This window comes from Bidens hawaiensis, unplaced genomic scaffold (assembly GCF_021521415.1).
Source record: "Bidens hawaiensis isolate Kalapana, Puna unplaced genomic scaffold, B.hawaiensis_p1.1 tig00069879_1, whole genome shotgun sequence".
Lineage (NCBI taxonomy): Eukaryota > Viridiplantae > Streptophyta > Magnoliopsida > Asterales > Asteraceae > Bidens > Bidens hawaiensis.
Window position 1 is genome coordinate 1 of NW_027506641.1, and position 16,566 is coordinate 16,566.

General features: G+C 37.3%; 1 non-coding gene across 1 annotated transcript; it reads left to right on the top strand.

The window, feature by feature from the left end:
• Positions 1 to 14,576: 14,576 nt before the first annotated feature.
• On the top strand, positions 14,577 to 14,649 carry TRNAM-CAU (transfer RNA methionine (anticodon CAU)). Its single transcript has one exon. It is a non-coding gene; the product is annotated as a tRNA-Met (tRNA).
• The last annotated feature ends 1,917 nt before the right edge of the window (positions 14,650 to 16,566 follow it).

The window sequence follows — 16,566 nt, forward strand, 5'->3', positions numbered from 1 at the left end:
CGTTACAATATTAAATTAATTTGATACAAATGTATAATAATACGTGATTGTAGCTTTCCAAATTTATCTTGAATGATTTTAGTAAATCCATATTTAATCCTTGATTTATGGAATTTAGCTAAAATAGTTGATTGGTTGATAAAAAAACTCAAAATTTTGAATATTAATATATACACGTGATTAGTATATATATTTAAGGAAGATTGAAAAATTTTAAAAATAGTGCATTTAGTATTTCTTTATTACCTAAGTACCATTAAACATTTTAGATTTAAACATAGTTATGTACATTAGTAAAATTCGATAGCACAGTGATGATTGAACCAAATTGGGTCAAACTTGATTTAAACTAAACATAGGACTAATCCTTTTTTACAACCAATGCTAACTGCATTTCATTGACAAACTTGAAAATTATAATGCACCAAACAATGTTGATGAATCTAAAACAATTATAATCTAAAAACTTTACTTAAAATTAAGTAAATCAAAATCTAAGTCTGACTTAAAGATAATCAAATATCAAAATGATTTCAAACTAATAGAAAATGAAAATAGATGGATATAAATGAGGGAGTTGTGAAGTTACCTGATAATAAGCAGCACGGAAAAATGGGTGACGATTTGGATTTGCATTAGGAAGAGAAATGTTAACCATAATAAGTCCTTATATTACATCATACGACAATGATGTACTGCAAAATAAGTCTCCACACGTATAGGCATTAAACAATGATCATCATCTAGATTGAAAAAGTAACCATAGTCTCCACAATATTAGAAAGCTTTAATAAGCGAGTAGGTAGGTGCTACAAATAAAAATTGGTTGTTTACAAATTATGTTTAATAGAAGGCTGGATAAAAAGAACATAAAACAAATTATGACTTACAAAGTGTCACTGGATTGTTAAATTAAAAGTGACATCCTCTTCTGGAATCATATGTATGATTTTCAACTTGAACACTAACACCATCATCTTCATCACTAAAATCATATCTTCACATTCAGTCAACTGAAAAACACATTTACGTATAATAATAATAATAATAATAATAATAAATAAATAAATAACATGGGTTGTAATAAAAATAATCCGATTTGACTTTTGGTGAACGAAGAATTAATAAACAGTTTGGTGATGAACATAGATTATTCAATAAAATATAATTCATCCTTAACAAAACAAATAACGGTTTATCAACAGCCGTGGTGGGGATCGATAAATGATATCGCATATGTTCTTCTAAGCGTCAACGACGGCGATCTAAATTGGTAGCAACGACGGTGGTCGATTAGGAGAAGGAACAAACTAATTTGAGTTGGGGTAATGACCCACACGGGATCCATGAACAAACTATATACTGAAAATGGGTTAAAGAAATGTGAGAATGGCTAAGAGATTGACAAGTGGCATAAAGTAGTACTATTATATTATATTATATTATATTATATTATATTATATTATATTATATTACATTACGTTATGCTATATTATATTATATTATATTATATTATATTATATTATATTATATTATATTATATTATATTACATTATGCTATATTATATTATATTATATTATATTATATTATATTATATTATATTATATTCCCTCCGTCACTCTGCAAGTGTCAAGGTTTGAAAAACACAAAATTTAAGAAAGTTTGAATGATTGCATTTGTGTAAGGGTAAACTTGGAAATTAGTTAATAAATTTTAAAAATGGACATTTGTAATGGGACAAACTAAAAAGAAAATGTGGACACTTTCAAAGGGACGGAGGGAGTACTATACTATACTATACTATACTATACTATACTATACTATACTATACTTTCAAAGGGACGGAGGGAGTACTATACTATACTATACTATACTATACTATACTAAGAAGCATCTAATTGGCTTGATGAGTATGCTGAAAGTAATTCGTCTGATTATCAGTATATCATTACAATACACATCTCAATGTTCCTTAATGAAGTTTCAAAGGTTTTTATTTATATCCCATCCATCCACCCTTTGAAGATCTAGGAGATTAAGCTTTTGGAATAATCATTAGCATCAAAGATTAGTCATCCAAATTGGTTTGATTGTTTTAATATGATCATGTTTGTAACTAGTGCTTTGATGTATAACATTATGCTTAGTATTGACTAAACTTTCTTAGTATCATCTTGGTTTATAATGAATCTTAACTAATTTTAATAATAATGGTTAAACATGTGATTGTATTATAAAATGTGAAGGTTATGCTGTAATTATCACTTCATGAGGAATGTTAAAAGACTCTTTAAAGATATATCAAGTGCCGAGATTGAAGATAAGCCGGGGAACTGCTACTCTTGTGAGGCCTTGATTAATAAAATATGATCCTTATAAGACACCAAGTGTTAAACTTGTCGATAAGCCAGGAACTACCACTCTTGTGAGGCATTGGTTGATAAAATGTAAATCTTAAAAGAGACACCAAGTACCAAGCTTAATAATAAGCCGTGGAACTGCCATTTTTGTAAAGGCTTGGTTGAGAAAAAAAAAAAAATCCTAATATCAACATGTACCAAATGAAGTATTAGTAGTAATTAATCATGTTAATGGGAATGTTGACAATGTTGTGAAAACGGATTGTTGATGTTAATCCACTAAATCGGTAAATTACTTGTCAAGTGAGTGTGCAGCATAACCTATTTTAAACAACTCTTGGATGGTTATTACATGAGTTCTATAATTGTTCAAGAGTTGTGTGGGTCATTTATTTCTCGAGCAAGCTTTGCTTGCTTGTGATTTTGATTTCAAGCATACTATTGTTTAATCTTGCTTGGATTTATTCTCGAGCATGGCTATTATTTGAAAATCTGGGTATTTTATTTATTTTGACGTTTTGCTTTTGCTAAACGACAAAATATTTACATATGAGCATACGAACAAAACCAGAGTATAAAAGGGGGAGATAAACGTTGTTGTCAAACACTTTTTCGACACTCTTCGTCTACTCGTGCGCTAATTCTCAAAATTACACTCTTAATATGCACTTGTTGCTTACTTTCACTGATTCCGACTTGTTTAGTTATTTTAATATGTGATTCTCTTGGTTTAGGGTTTCAATTTTAGAATTTACTTACCGGTTTGTATTTATGTAGGTTTTTAGTTGTCAAGGATACAAGTTGCTGGAAGACTTAACCTTTCTCTAATATTTAGTTTTTATTGTTAATAGCTCCATTTCAAACACTAATTCATGTTTGCATGTTTATTTCTTTTTGCAGAATATCATGGCTATTCAAGAATATGCACAACATGTGTGCTTTGTTAGAGGTGAATCAAGAGAACCAAGAGTTGTTTCAAATGATACGATGGTTGCTGATATCAAACCTCAGTTTTCCTCTTACAACCAATCCCACCATTTATAGAAACATTATTAATGACTTCTGGTCTACAGTAATGGGACAAGAATTGAAGCAACTATTCAAAGAAGCGATATAGAAATCACAGAGGCCATGAGAACAAGATTACAACTCAATGATGACCATGCAGAGAAGTTATTGTATTCTCAAAGGCGTTTGATGAGAATTTTTGAAGAAACAATGGATTATCAAGGCATCATTCATGAAGGGCGGTTCTAGAAAGGGATGTTTTTACTACTCTTCAGGTTTTTAATTCATCACATTATTCAAAGCATGTCTTTCAGATGAGGTAGGTGGACTTCAATGAGTAGGGAGATTTTGTAACATCCTGATTTTTGTTAAGAATAATAAAATAAGTTTCGTTATTTAACAGTGTGTCGTTTATCATTTTAGATAAATAAAATATGAGTTGGGCTTGTGTTGGTTAAATGGATATGAGTTACGGACTTGGGTTAAAGGAAAGAAGTAAAGACCATGGGCTTAAGCCCATGACCCAAAATATATAAACCATAATCACCATTTAATCCTTCATTTCGCATATTCCATACACCATCCAAAACACACACTTAAGCTCTCTCTCTAGTTCTCTCCTTATCTTAGCCGAAACCAAGAAGGAAACCGAGCACCGACCCGAGGTAATGATAATATGATATTGTACGGACCTAAATCCGTTAGATTTAGTCGCGAAACGAAGAGCCGACACCTTTAAACCGTTGAAGTCACGAGATCCGGGTGGAATCGGGTATGAACAGAGAAAAAGACGAGCCTAGGGGTCACCCTAGCTCAGATCTGGATCGAACGGGATGAAAAATATGAAAAACGGTGGAAAACAAGCGAGATCTTGCTTTTCCAGCGATGGCGGCCCCGGAAAGTAGGTACGAGGTTAAGGGTAATGTCAGAGAATGTTCTAACATTCTCTGACCTAACCCTAATTCGTTAACGGGACACTAACGAACTAACCTTAATTCTTTATGCCATTCGTTATTGAGAACTGACGAACGAGCTCCAATTCATTAAGCAATTCGTTAAGCAGTTTGTTATGGGGGATTGACGAATAAACCCTCATTCATTAAAAGGTCCATTCGTTATATAAGGGTCATTCGTTAAAAGGACCAGTTCGTTATAAAGTTTCAATTCGTTATAAGGTCCAATTCGTTATAGGGCTCAGTTCGCTATGAAGGTCAATTCGTTATAAAGTAACGAATTAGCCAATTCGTTATGAGAGACAAAAGTAACGAATGAAATCCAATTCGTTAAGGACAGGATAATGAACTGAAGTTTAATAAAATGCCAGAATGGTTCCTGGACTTAGAAAAGAATGATTTAATTACAAAGAAGCCCTCGAACTTTTAAGTTAGCAAATTAAATAAGGATTTAAAATTCTAATGGAAAATGTGTTTAGACAGCTCGAACCCAGCCAGGGGCTCTGCCTCTTGGACCCTGCTAGGGGCTGCCGCCTCTAGAACCCCGCTGCCAGGGACGCTGCCCCCGGACCCCCTTTCGTTGAGGGTAATAATTAAACTAGAAACGCGTTATGGGTAGTGATAGTTAAATTGATACGTGTAATTGTTATACAGTTAGTCGTGCACAACTCAAGAAAGGAATAACCATAAACGGTGAACGTAACCGCATTCAGGTGAGTTTCTAGCCCCATTCCTTGTTATGTTTTCGGGGCTGTGTGCATACTCTATGTGATTAGTTAATACACTTATCCTAAGTGATAAGTGTATGCCATATATGTATTATATGAAATGTATGAATGATTTCTTGTCGGTACGTGAACGATCTTCGGATATTGCATGTACTTTCAGGTAATGGTTTGATGATATATATGTTGTAGATGAGGAATGAATGATGTATGTACGTATGAAACTTACAATTATGTATATAGAAAAGTATGGTATGGAGGTATGGAAGAAAGGGTGACCGGACCCTAATAATATCCGAGGATGGAGGGTACCGGACCCTAATAATATCCGAGGATGAAGAGAGACCGGAGCGTAATAATACCCGAGGATGGAGGGTAGCGGACCCTAATAATATCCGAGGTATGTAGGGTGAAATGCCCTTTATAATGTATGGTTAGCTATGAATGTGTATGGACGAATGGTGAACATGATATGTATGTAATGCGTACCTTCGGGCACATGTATGTGTATGTAAAGTAAGTTATGTGATTAACTAGAACTCACTCATCGTAGCTGACTTTTAGTATGCACACAGGTTAACAGATTGAGACAGCTGGTTTGAGATGGACACATGGCAGGATTGAAGAGGCTGGCATTTGAAGATTGTCATGATGTTTTGAATGTTATAATTTATGTTATGTTTTAAAAGACAAATTATGGATATTTGTAACGAATGGTTGATGTTTTATATTATTCCGCGAAAGTTTTAATTAACTCTGATATTTGGGACTGTGTTTATGAGTAAATTCAATGTCCAATGTAGGGCACCGGTAACGGGGCCTTAAAGATTTCATCTGCAATTGTTGTAGTTGTATACAAACAACCCTTTAATTTTTTACAAATGATTTTCCATGAGATGAAGTCTAATGCTCAAAAGGCTGAAATGGATAAGCTTTTGATGTTTCCCAGGTTCTTACGTGCTATCATTGATGCTGAGCTTCCTGACTTAGCAAGATTGGGCGAAGTTCTACACTTGCAAAACCCAAATGTTTACAACATAATCAAGAAGTTTGCTCCGACAAGCAACTTCAATCCAAAAGTTGAATATTATGTTTTACTGGCTTATGAATCTAAATATGATTATTATGGAGGTCCCTGCATCTCTTCAGCAAAAGGTTGTGGATGAAGGTAATGAAAATAGTTGTGAATTAGAAAGTGAAGATAGTGACTAAGATGGTCAAGCTGGAGATAACGGTGCAGGATGTTATTGTACCAGAGCATGTTATTACTCCTCCCAATCACCTACACAAGGGCAAGTCCTTACACCAGTTCAATCTCCTGTACATGGTCAATTTCATATGTCTTCTATTCATTCTCCAGTTCAAGTGCATATTCAAGAACCAACACTTATTCAAGCACCAGTTTTTGAAGAGAGAGATCCTGACTTTCCACCTCAAGTTGAAATGGAAAATTTATGTCCAGGGGTAAAATGTATTATGAATTATTAACTATAAATTTAAAGCTTCAAATTCAAAATAGAATATTGATGGATGAGGATGAAGACTTACACACTAGACTAACAACAAACCTAGCTGGAATTGAGAAGTTGAAACTCCATGGTGTTGAGGTTGAGAAGACCTAAAATGCACCAAAACAGGGGGAGAGTAAGTCTGCTATGGAGCTTATTGGTGAATTATATGGTGAGTCTAGTGATGCTGAAGAAGTTGATGATGGTGTATTTGATTATGATCATGATGATGAAGTTCATGAAGGTATGGATGAAACTCTATAGTCTATTGAGACAGAATGGAGATAGGTGAGATGGATGAAAAATTGAAAGACTTGTATGAAGATACTAAAAATATTCCTCCACAGTTTGAATGTGAAAAAAAAAAGATGAAGAAGCAATTAGAAGAAGAAAGGCTAAAGGTAAGCCCCTGTTACTGAAAAGAATCCATAAGAAGTTATTATGCCTTTTGTACCTATACCATGGGATCAAGAACAAGAGCAATGACGAAGGAAATATTAAAAAGAATGAAAGATCAAGAGCTCTTTTACTTCTTCTTGACATAAAAGGATTTGGATGAACAAGCAAATCTGGCTAGAAAGCTATACTTGAAGCTGAGTTTGTAGGGAGAAATAGTAATCCCACATGAGGTAATTGAATCTTTGATATATTTGAAAAAGGGAGAAAAGTGAAAGTCTGATGAAGAATTCAATTATGAACAAATAAGTGTCGGAACTTGTTTAGCCTACTCCCACAACACTAATTACTGAACTTGAACCATCACCAGCTGCAGAAAGTATTTATGAATCTAACAAAACACAAAGTTCTCTAGTTAAAGATCCCAAATCAAAAATACAAAATTCAATGGCAAGAAACACCCTGAAAGGAAAGGCTCAATTGAAGAAATTATTTAAGAAAAGTGAAGAACAACCAAGCCTGATGAGCCCAGAATCAATGCATTGGATAGTTTATCAGAAAAAGACTTTGATGAATTAGAGGTAGAACCAAAAGTACAAACCAAAGAAAGACAAAATCCCTCCATCTGATATGACCGAGGAGCATTCTGCAAACTGTTGAGTCTAAAATTTGACCAAAATGAAGTACATGGAAGATTGGAATCTTCTCAACCTCCTCAGAATTCGCTAAGTATGGATCCGGGCACACCTTAGACCTTCGATCAAGCTTTTACTTAGCCGGGTACGATATTTTGTCTATCGGGCAAGGTTATCTTCAAGAAGTCTTCTTTAGTGGATATCCGAGCAGGGTTTGCAAATTAGTGTATTATCGGGCAAGTTTCACTAGTTTATGTAAATCCGGGCAAGGTTCACTTTATCAAGCAAGTTTGTTCTTCAAAGCCAAGTAAAGTTCACTCCCGAGTAAGCTTTTGGTTAACCAAGCTCACGAAGGCAAGTGATTGGAAGACCGGTCAAGGTATTCATTAATAATAGTTGTCCGAACAAGATTGATGATTGAAATGGAATATCACTGAGTAAAATCGGGCAAGGTTCAACTCAAGCAAGGAACAATACTCCCGAGTACACTTTGCTAATAAGTTATGTTATAGCAAGGAGTTGAAATGGACCATTGAAGAATAAGGTTGCTCGTAAGAGTTTGTCGGGCAAAGTCTGGCAAAGTCAAGAAGATTGAAGTCTACTCGGTGAGTATTTTACTTGTTAAAATACTCTTCAAGTAAAGTCTACCCGGAAACTGATCCGAGCACACTTCTATGTTACCAAGTCCTGAAGGATGGCAGAGTACACAGCGTACTCGGAGAATGAAGATTAATGCAAAGCCTACCCAAAAGACTTGTTTTACACTTAGAATATTATCTGATTATGTAATTTGAATATGTATTTACGTTTGGGGTTTCTAGAAGGAATGACAGCTGTCCTAGGGTGGCAGGCCTATAAATAGAATGTTTTAGGGCACGCCGCCTAAGACGGATAAGGACAAGGCAGACATACACATTAATTAAGAAAGACTATTGTGTGTGACGGTTGTCCTAATATAGTACGGATAAACCTTCAAGAAACCCTAAATCGATTATCCAATTTGTATGATGAATGTTATATGAATGGAAATCTTTTGAGTGAATCTTGTTTGTGTTGGTTACCTTTGAATATTGATTAGGCAACCGTATGTTTGTTATTGATTCCGCCTTTAACAAACGGTCATCTTTCTAAATTTAGCAACCCATCATTAACTCCCTTGTCAACACATCTATTTGTGTGAGTTATGACATGATTAAGTAAGATCCAGTTGAAATCGAGGGACCAGACATAAACATTCAACAGAAGCTGGATGATGAAAGAAGAGAGGATCCAAGAATAATCATTCTTTTGGGATTTGGCATGAGTTTTGATGAAATCAAAGACTTTGATAATGATGGTCTTGATTATTTCAGAAAGAAGAAGGGTGAATTGGAGGAAAGAAGACTAGAAGAATTAAGAAGATGGGGTATCAAAAGAAGTTTCTTGATAAGTAACAGTGATGAACCTAAACATGTAATGGAGATTTCAATTGAAGAAATTGAGAAACACACTGAAAGGGTTATTCAGAGAATAGATGACCAAGCTACTGTACCTTCCAAACATAAAGAAAAATCAAAGAAGGACAATCAATTAACTGGTAAAACTCAAAAGTTTGTTCAAGAAAATATTTAGAAAAGATTAAGAAAAGAAAAGAAGAAGAAAGAGAAAAAGAAGGATTAAAGAAGAAGAAAGAGGTTGAAAAGACAATCTTTACTAATAATATGGTTGATCAAACCAAGAGGCTGCTTGCTGGTAAAGGTTGGTTTGAGCATGTTATTGAGAAGCTGACAAAAGCTCGACCTGTTTGATTTAGAAGTCAATCGATTTAATAAAAGCTTTGTTAAACAAAAGTGATCCTATGAGGAAAAAGAAGCCTACCTCATCTCAATCTGATAAAATCAAAAGCAAAAAGAGAAAAATAGATGAATGGAAGAAATCCAATGAACAGGATACCAATGAGGAAGAAGAATATGCAAGGAAAGCATCTGCTGAAATCATAACTTGGACTTGTGAAAAAGGTAGAAAGTTTATTAAGGGAGGTTGCCATAAAGGAGTTAAATGTGAATGTTCAAGTCACAATGGATAAAATCTGGAAATAAAAGACCCCTCCAAGACCTCAATCATTTATAAGGGTTGAAATCAGACATCGTCAACTTTCATCCTCAAGGACCTTAACTTCAAGAGTAACTGTACCAACTACCAAGGTTGCAATCAAAAGAGAACCAAGTCCTAAATCCACTATGTTAGAAAATGAAATTCTTGAGGATTGGATCTTGGATAAGAAGAAAGGGGTAGTGGTGATCATGATGAAAAGTGGAAGATAATTAGAGGTTGAAAGAAATGAACTCTTCAGAGGATTCTCAGTTGAGCAACTTACCAAGATAGCAAAGTCTCCTTTTCATGATTATGAAAATCAATATAGGCTTTCTAGAGCTCAGTAGAACAAACTTTCTCAATACTTAAGAAATCAAATGAGGGATGGGTTTCCAATGTTCAAGAGGAAAGTAAGATCCAATGCGAATGTGGATCCCTCCCTTGCTTTACAGAAGAGAAATGAAAAGAGGGCACAAGAGTTACAAAGATCAAAGTTTGCTCTGGGAGTCCAAATAGGAAAATCAGAGAAGCAATAAGAATGAAAAGTTTCATCACAATATCAAATGCTAAGTCATACCACATGGAAGAATTACTGGTATTAAATATTGTTATACCCTGAATTTTTAATATATGTAGTATCCTGGATACTAGGAAAAAGCTAAGGATAAAGAATCCGGAAGAAAGACTTAGTGGATGGTGGATCCTTAGCAATATCACAATATAGTCAATTGTCTCACTCAAGCTGACTCATTTGTTGTATTTCATTTGCCAACGTGACTATAATCTTCTAGAAGACCGGAGTTAGCTACTCCACCTTGTTCCAACGGTTTGATGATTGTCACACCCCAACCTACGGCGGAAATGTCGGGGCGTGAACTGATTGTCACAGCTCACAAGGTTACTATCATGCAACATTTTAAGTTTCAATATCTATTTAATAATTTCAAATAAACAATTATTCATTACAGTATCTTAAACAAACACAAATCAAAATCATAAAATTAATTTTCTCATTGAATTTCTTCTAGCATAAGTCCTTAAACGATCTTCTACTTCAACTACATCATACGATGACCTGCATATGCGTTGAAAATAAAATATTTTTTGTCAACACGAGGTTGAGTGAGTAAAACACCAGATTTTCATGATTATATAATAATAATAAGTAAGAGAGCAGACTGTGTCAAGTGATAAGCAATTTAACCAAGCATATAAATAAATCAATCAAACCATAAAGAAAGGGCTAAACCGCTGCCATGCGAATGGGCATTGGTTACCAAAAATGAGGTGTCGGTGAAACCATTGCCAATGCGATCGGGCTCTGGCCACTACGACGGTCGTATGATCATACTATAATGAGATTATGTTGGATCTATCCGAATGCGATTCAAGTAAGCAAGTAAGCACATAAACAAGTAAGGTATAAATTGTTAACCACAAGTGACAACAGTTGCAAGTTGAGTAATATATAGTATTAAAATATATAGAACGCATATGTCCCCAAAACTTTTAAAAATGAGTTAAAAAGGGGGAGTGAGATACTCACCTGATCGGATGAACAAAATACAAATGTGGATGATGAGAGCAAAGTAAACCCCTCCGGAAAATACCGTCAAGGATTCCTAGTTAAGTAATATAATATTGTGAATTAATTAAAATGAGACAACACGTAAAATAAATTTAGGTTTTCGATACGATTTGAGTTATTGTTGGAATTATAGTGTTTATTGATTGAACGATTGTATCTATTGTTAGTATCGTTAGTCTTATTAATTATTTAATCACCATTTAATTATCCTTGATAAAATATATCATTAAATACTTAAATAATTTAAATAATTAAGATATGCTTATAATAATATATAAATAAATAAATAATTTAATATACAATTAACTAAAATAATTTAATTAAATATAAATTGGGATATAATATTTGAGTAAATATGATATATATAAATACTTTGACAAATAATTATAGCATAAATGTTTTCAAATGAATAGTTATAAAAATAATATATAAATAAAAATGCATTTTGGATCATTAACGAAATTTGATGATAAAAAAAAAATCTAACGCGTTGTAAATACACTTCAAATATTTTCGTTTAAAAAAGACAATGCATACACACACACACACACACACACACACACCCACATAACGAGTTTGTAGGGGCGTTCAAAGACGAGGAAAACGTGAATTAAAGTGTCGGGTTTTAATAAAATATTGTTTACTACTAATATAAATTTACAATACTTACATATAAATAATATATATATACACACACCGGGAGGGACAAAGAGGCTTACTTGCCTTATTTCAAAAATGGAAAACACGTCTTTCTGGTGGGGGTACAGCCAAATCAAGATCCTTCTATAGTTGTGGGCCTGGAATGACTGAGGTCAAATGACACATTAGGCGGTAGCCATTCAAAAGCCCAAGAGACGATGCCCTAGTTCGATACCTGATGACTTGCCCTACTTTTTGTCTAAACCGGTTGATTGAATGTCTGAGGCTGCTTCATTCAAGTCTAGGACTTAGGCAAGACTTATCAATCGAGTAGTTATAAAGCAGTTTAATCGCATTTAGCGTCTCTCACTTAGCTCTGATCTGGTGTCGTCGCTCCCCTTTCGATTGGAGTTCTACGGTGGGAAAGAAAGTAAGGAGTTAGAGCTCGGAAGTGAGAACTAGCTTATAGGAGCGAAGCCACTCGACCAGAGGGAGAGGAATGTGACATGGACGCCCAGCCCAACTCGGTCGGTCGGTTGGCCCACCTAAGATATTCAAAAATGATCGATCAATTTGATCAAATTTGAAAAAGCTCAGCCTATATTGTCGCATAATTGGCCGCTGGAACTCCTAAGTCAAAGAGGAAGAGAGTGAATCTAGAAAAGAGAGTCCGACTTGCGTGTGTTATCGCGGAATTAGACCTGCTATTAACGTCGGCTTATCTGTCAGTCGTGTTGGGTCTGCCGCTCAGTTGAAAACTATGAAACAAGTCTGCGGTAGTTTTTCAAAGTTGGCAAAGTGAGAACGCTGGTTCCGCAATAACCAAGTCAATCCAATCCTCAAGGGGAGAGCGCTACTTCAATTCAAGCGCAAGCCCCCTTCTATTGCATAACCTAAAAAAGCTATAAACAAAGTACAAAAGTGGTTGCGGGAACGATACGCTTTGGTTACCAGCGAACGCTTTCAAAGGCGACCAGTTTTCAATACTAGTTGTTACCTTACGCTGCCATTTTTTTAATATTCTTGAATAGCATGGCTGGGGGCTAAGATAACTCAAATGGGAGAGCCGTGTTATGGGTGACCTTATTGCACGGTTCAGAGAGCACTTGAGAGACTTTTGGGCCCTTCATCTTTCTGAATCGAGACCCGGCCCGGCTCGCGTCGTTCCAACAACCGGCGGGGAGCACCTCAGTATACGATCGCGTACAGTAACTGGGAGTCCTATTACACCTAAGGCCAACTTCAATTCACCAAACCAAGGTTCATCTCGTGTAGTGATTGTGGACCCGTACAAGGATATTGAGTAGACGGTTGATGTATCAGACTCGACCCTATCTTTCGTAGCAATCTAAACAAGACAAACTTACAGAATCAAAGAACCTAACAAATGTAGGCGGAATACACTCTCCTCAAGGGCCACTTGGTTCTCAAAAAGACTGTTACCCCCGGCCAGAGTAGAAGTAGGCAAACGGATGTTTCTGGGGGGAACTACGGGAGACGGAGACAGGTGGTTAGGCGATATTCTAACTTCTGGCTCATCGCAATTCCATTTCTTAAAGTGCAAGTCCAGTTTTCTCTTTTTTTGAAAGTGAAAGTCAGGTTAGCCCCTTAAGTCAGTACAGCCGGAAAAGCCTTGCTCTAAAGGAGCTTGGGGTGAAACCCTTCTATAAAGGGGAGTTTTGTTTGGCAGATCGATTTATAGTTGCTTCGGATGTAGCATTTGATGGGGATCTTTCAGCAGCGGGAAGGTATTTTAATCTTTATTAAATAGGTGATCCGCGAACTCTTCTGCTGCTGCTGCAATCTCTAAAAGGGCCCGTCACTTCGTTCGTACCTTCTTGGCTTAGGCTTGCGACTTCACTTACTTTATGGCCTTGCCGCCTTTTTCTAGCAGAAGCTAAGCGCTTGAAAAGCGCGGCTCGTAAGACCAAGGAGTTAGCCACCTTCCGGGTGAGAGGATAGACCCGGAGAAAGAAAGGGATAGAGCTCTGAAATAGTGAACTTAGAGCTGGGGTGGGAACAAAATCTAAGTGTAACAAGAAGGCAGTGATGATATCAGATTCCGCATCAGCCAACTCAGAATCGAATTCTTTTGTGAGTATATCTGAAATATGAAAATTGAAAACATACTTACCACAATCAATTTGCAAGATTTGATACCCATCATCTCGAGGAGTACGCCCAGACTTCAGCAGCGCTCGAGAAAGCTACAAGTGCATTGGCTCAACTTCGGTCATCCAGAGGTGTATATTCCCATTCTGCCTGGATCCGGTATCATAAGTCATATCGTTTCTACTTTTTCGGGAAAACCGGTCTTCGGGTATCTAGGCATGGTTTATGCCATGATCAGTATTTGCTGTAGGGTCCATCTTTTTGGGGGGGCTCACTGGAATAGTTCCGGCAAATTCTGGGATGGGATTACACCATGATCTTAGATGTATCCTTCTTTCCTTGCTGTTTTCGTGTTTGCCTAGAAGTCAAAAAAAGGTTAGGTTCTAAAGCAGCTATCGGAGCAGTAGCAGCTTGAAATTCGCATACCAAAGACGAAGGAATTCCCCACTTTCTAATGCAATACGGCACAGCTTAGGGAGTCAGCTAGTCCAACATCAGTCATTCTAATGGAATATCTGGAATATCGAACTAGGAAATGAACACCTTCAGATCGAAGAAGTACTTTTTGGAAAGGATTCAGCGGGGTGGAGGAATGGTCAACTCGTCAGACTCATGATCTGAAGACTACAGGTTCGAATCCTGTCCCCGCCTAATTGAGATCTTTTTTTGGGTGGTAAAAGTTGTGTTCTCGCTCGGGAGCCAAAACGAACACGCCTGCTACCTACTGTACTGGACCTTCGACCAGGCATTCTACCTTTGTCGAAGCGGAACCAATACCACTGCATTGCGCTCGAACAGTTGAGCGGCCGCCGGCCCTTCCGTGCACAGATATAGAAGGGTTAGCTCTGCAGCTGGTCTACAAGCAAGGTAAGTAGGCCCTTGCGAGCGGCCCGGATGTACCTTTTAGCCGCGAGGGGAACCGCTCACCCCTATCTCTAAAGGCACACTCGTTACCACTAAACGACGAAGCCGGGAGCGGAAGGAGGGACTTGAACCCTCAACCTCAGCCTTGGCAAGGCTATGCTCTACCTATCATTTTCACTTTCTTTAACCGTACTTAGGCAGCTCTTCGTTCGTTCGGCAGAGGCGTAGAGCTATCTACTTGGTCGCGACTGGCTCTGCTACGCTCCTGCGGAAGTATCTACTCGTTACGGAATCTCAGGTGTCAAAGTGTGGATAAGGTTCTGTGACATGGACGCCCAGCCCAACTCGGTCGGTCGGTTGGCCCACCTAAGATATTCAAAAATGATCGATCAATTTGATCAAATTTGAAAAAGTCTTTCTCACTATTCAGAACAGTGGATCTTCTTGTTTGCCCGCTTTGATTAGGCTTCCTTTAACGGATTTGATCGGCATTTCGTGCCTGCAGTCCTGCTGAATTCGACCTTTTATCAGGGTAGCGTAGTAAGGTTAGAGGCGCAACTAGAACCCGAGGTTCGAAATGTGGAGGTACCTTTACCGTCACCTGCTAGCTCTGTCCGCCACGGGTTAGCGACATAAAGTGCGAATAAAGGTTCATCGGGACATTTTCTTCAACAACTAAAGCCCTTATTATTACTTTTTTTATTCGGAACTCTTAGTCGAGCTGATGCCGAGATCTTTTTTTGTTCGAGGTTCAAGAGGAAGAAGAGAAGAGGAACCACCGCCCAATGGTGCTTTTACGAAAGTACGGTCACCGGTGGACATTTAAGGTGTAACACAATGCCTTAAGTGTGGGAGGGCAGCCTATCCGTATCCCTTCGCATGGTCGTTCTATCACGAGGCAGCGGGAGTGGGACGAGAGCTCGGCTGCGAGTATCTCCCTTTCAGTGACTGGGACAGGAGACAATTTTCTGAGTTTGCCCTTTTCCTTCCGCACCTTTTCCTCGAAATGAGAAAGAAGATGGTACACTTGAATTGTATTATTTAAGTGCTTATTGCTTGCCAAAAATCCTCGCTTTATTTACTTTTTTTGAATGCAGTTCGGGATCGAACGAGGTTCTTAAAAAGAAAGGCTATTCATCTTCCCTTACGGGCTTATGGATCTAGTGGATCGTCCCAGTCTTTCAATATTATGATGAAAGAGACTATCGGAGAAGGTCCCACTCTGCTTGCGTCCGCTAGCTGACGACGTGTGTAACGCATGCTCCTGTTCCGCGGTCCCAGTGCCACTACCCACTTCTACTAAGGCTGGGCTTAATAGGAGCAAGAGACTTGGTGGCAACAACCAGAATGAAATATTATTTAATCGTGGAAATGCCATGTCAGGCGCACCTATCAGAATCGGAACAGACCAATTACCAGATCCACCTATCATCGCCGCTGGGCCTGCTGCTCCCGGAGGCGCTGGCTCGAATCCAGTTCGTGACAACCACAAAGCCTTTGATCATAGAATATCTCGGGACCCCCGCTGGTAAATACGGGGCTCTGGCAGCTGCACTTTTTTTTTTTATGATGCATCGAATGCTTCCTCTGCTTTCAGTAAAAATCCCAAATATGATCGAGGCACTCAGATAGATAGACTCCTTTCCCGCTGCTAAGGGAGAGCAAGAAAGAGAAAAATGATTGTTTTTTAACCAGCGCCCCTTT